Raw genomic sequence first — 3891 nt, 5'->3', positions numbered from 1 at the left:
ATGGCGCGCTCTCAACGGCGTTGGAAAGTAGACATCCAGAGCTTTCCAGAAATATATAATAGTCCATACTTTATTCGAGATTAGATGACGCAAACTGGCACTCAACACCAGTTCCATGTTGCATTCTGGAGTCAAACGCCAGAAACACGTTACGAACCAGAGTTGAATGCCAAAAACACGTTACAACTTGGCATTCAACTCCAAGAGAAGCCTCTGCACGTGTAAAGCTCAAGCTCAGCCCAAGCACACACCAAGTGGGCTCCGAAAGTGGATTTTTGCATTAATTACTTACTTCTGTAAACCCTAGTAGCTAGTCTAGTATAAATAGAACTTTTTACTATTGTACTAGTGTCTTTATGACCACATCTTTGGATGCCTAGTCCTTAGACAAGGTCCTTCTCCCTATTTTCGAATTCATATCACATTTTGGGGGCTGGGCATTCGGCCATGTCTGGACCACTATCACTTATGTATTTTCAACGGTGGAGTTTCTACACACCATAGATTAAGGGTGTGGAGCTCTGCTGTACCTCGTGTTTTAATGCAATTACTACTATTTTCTATTCAATTCAGTTTATTCCTGTTTTAAGATATTTGTTGCACTTCACCATGATGAATGTGATGATCCGTGACACTCATCATCATTCTCATCTATGAACGCGTGACTGACAACCACTTCCGTTCTACCTTAGACCGAGCGCATATCTCTTGGATTCCTTAATCAGAATCTTCGTGGTATAAGCTAGAATTGATGGCGGCATTCATGAGAATCCAGAAAGTCTAAACCTTGTCTGTGGTATTCCGAGTAGGATTCAGGGATTGAATGACTGTGACGAGCTTCAAACTCGCAATTGTTGGGCGTGATGACAAACGCAAAAGAATCAATGGATTCTATTCCGACATGATCGAGAACCGACAGATGATTAGCCGTGCTGTGACAGAGCATTTGGATCATTTTCACTGAGAGGATGGGATGTAGCCATTGACAATGGTGATGCCCTACATACAGCTTGCCATGGAAAGGAGTAAGAAGGATTGAAGGAAGGCAGTAGGAAAGCAGAGATCCAACAGGGACAAAGCATCTCCATACACTTATCTGAAATTCTCACCAATGATTTACATAAGTATTTATATCTTTATTTTTTGTTTATTTATTATTATTATTCGAAAACTCCATAACCATTTATTATCCGCCTAACTGAGATTTACAAGATGACCATAGCTTGCTTCATACCAACAATCTCTGTGGGATCGACCCTTACTCACGTAAGGTTTATTACTTGGACGACCCAGTGCACTTGCTGGTTAGTTGTGTGAAGTTGTGAAGAAAGTGCTGAGTTAGTAGATGCGGATACCAAGTTGAATGCCATTATTAGAGTAATTTTGGTGTTGTTGCCGGGGATTGTTCGAGTTTGGACAACTGACGGTTCATCTTGTCGCTCAGATTAGGTAATTTTCCTTTCAAAAATTTTTCAAAAATCTTTCAATTTTTTTTCTTTATTTTCGTTTTTCTAAAAATAATTTTCAAAAAAAATCCAAAAAAATAAGAAAATCATAAAAATAAAAAATATTTTGTGTTTCTTGTTTGAGTCTAATGTCAAATTTTAAGTTTGGTGTCAATTGCATATTTTTTTTTTAAAAAAAATTATGCATTTTTCGAAAATTTATGCATGTGTTCTTCATGATCTTCAAGTTGTTCTTGGTAAGTCTTCTTATTTGATCTTGATATTTTCTTGTTTTGTGTCTTTTGTTATTTTTCATATGCATTCTTGAATCCTTATTGTCTAAGCATGAAAAATTTCTAAGTTTGGTGACTTGCATGTTTTCTTTTCTTGAAAATTTTTCAAAAAAGTATTCTTGGTGTTCATCTTGACATTCATAGTGTTCTTGCATGCATTAAGTGTTTTGATCCAAAATTTTCATGTTTTGGGTCATATTTGTGTTTTTCTCTCTCATCATTAAAAATTCAAAAATAAAAAATATATCTTTTCCTTATTTTTCTCAAAATTTCAAAAATTTGAGTTGACTTAATCAAAATTTTTTTAAAAACTTAGCTATTTCGTATAAGTTAAGTCAAATTTTCAATTTTAAAAATCTTATCTTTTCAAAATCTTTTTCAAAAATCAAATCTTTTTCATTTTTTCTATTATTTTCGAAATTTTTTAAAAATTATTTTCAAAATCTTTTTCTTATCTTTATTTCAAAATTTCGAAAACTTTACTAACAATTAATGTGATTGATTAAAAAATTTGAAGTTTGTTACTTTCTTGTTAAGAAAGGTTCAATCTTTAAATTCTAGAATCATATCTTTTAGTTTCTTGTTAGTCAAGTAATCAAATTTTAATTTTAAAAATCAATTCTTTTTCAAAATATCTTTTCTATCATATCTTTTTCAAAATTTTATATTTTTCAAAAATTTGATTTTAAAATGTCTTTTCCAACTTCTTATCTTTTCAAAATTGATTTTCAAATCTTTTTCAACTAACAAATTGACTTTTTGTTTGTTTCTTATCTTTTTCAAAACCACCTAACTACTTTCCCTTCTCTAATTTTCGAAAATTCCTCACCCCTTTTTAAAATTATTTTTTTAATTAATTGTTTCAAATTTTAATTCTAATTTTATTTCTTCCTTTAATTTTCGAAAATTATTAACTTATTTTTCAAAATTTATTTTCGAAAACTCCTCCCTTTCATCTTCTTCTATTTATTTATTTATTTACTAACACTTCTCTTCATCTCAAGAATCTGAACCTATCTTCACCCTTGTGTTTGGATTCTTACCTTTTCCTTCTTCTATTCCCTTTTTCTTCTACTAACATAAAGGAATCTCTCTACTATGGTAAAGAGGATCTCTATTATTATTTTCTGTTCCCTTCTTTTTCAAATGAGCAGGAGCAAGGACAAGAATATTCTTGTTGAAGCAGATCCTGAACCTGAAAGGACTTTGAAGAGGAAACTAAGAGAAGCTAAATTACAACAATCCAGAGAGAAATTTTTGAAAAAGAAGAGGAGATGGCAGCCGAAAATAATAATGCAAGGAGGATGCTTGGTGATTACACTACACCTACTTCCAAGTTTGATGGAAGAAGCATCTGAATCCCTACCATTGGAGCAAACAATTTTGAGCTGAAACCTCAACTGATTGCTCTAATGCAACAGAACTACAAGTTTCATGGACTTCCATTAGAAGATCCCTACCAGTTTTTAACTGAGTTTTTGCAGATCTGTGAGACTGTTAAGACTAATGGAGTAGATCCTGAAGTCTACAGGCTCATGCTTTTCTCTTTTGTTGTGAGAGACAGGACTAGAACATGGTTGGACTCACAACCTAAAGATAGCATGGACTCCTGGGATAAGCTGGTTGCGGCCTTCTTGGCTAAATTTTTTCCTCCTCAAAAGCTAAGCAAGCTTAGAGTGGATGTTCAGACCTTCAAACAAAAAGATGGTGAATCCCTCTATGAAGCTTGGGAAAGATACAAGCAGATGACCAAAAGGTGTCCTTCTGACATGCTTTCTGAATGGACCATTTTGGATATATTCTATTATGGTCTATTTAAATTCTCTAAGATGTCACTGGACCATTCTGCAGGTGAATCCATTCACCTAAAGAAAATGCCTGCAGAAGCTCAAGAACTCATTGACATGGTTGCAAATAACCAATTCATGTATACTTCTAAGAGGAATTTCGTGAGTAATGGGACACCTCATAGGAAGGGAGTTCTTGAAATTGATGCTCTGAATGCCATATTGGCTCAGAATAAAATGTTGACTCAATAAATCAACATGATTTCTCAAAGTCTGAATAGATGGCATAATGCATCCAATAGTACTAAAGAGGCATCTTCTGAAGAAGAAGCTTATGATCCTGAAAACCCTACAATAGCAGAGGTA

General features: G+C 33.7%; 1 non-coding gene across 1 annotated transcript; it reads right to left on the bottom strand.

Annotated features, from left to right (window-relative positions):
- Window positions 1-3405: 3405 nt before the first annotated feature.
- Window positions 3406-3513, bottom strand: LOC130971290 (small nucleolar RNA R71). Its single transcript, XR_009082516.1, has one exon. It is a non-coding gene; the product is annotated as a small nucleolar RNA R71 (small nucleolar RNA).
- Window positions 3514-3891: the final 378 nt, after the last annotated feature.

The sequence above is a fragment of the Arachis stenosperma genome, chromosome 3, assembly GCF_014773155.1.
Source record: "Arachis stenosperma cultivar V10309 chromosome 3, arast.V10309.gnm1.PFL2, whole genome shotgun sequence".
NCBI lineage: Eukaryota > Viridiplantae > Streptophyta > Magnoliopsida > Fabales > Fabaceae > Arachis > Arachis stenosperma.
This window is presented reverse-complemented; position numbering and strand designations above follow the sequence as displayed.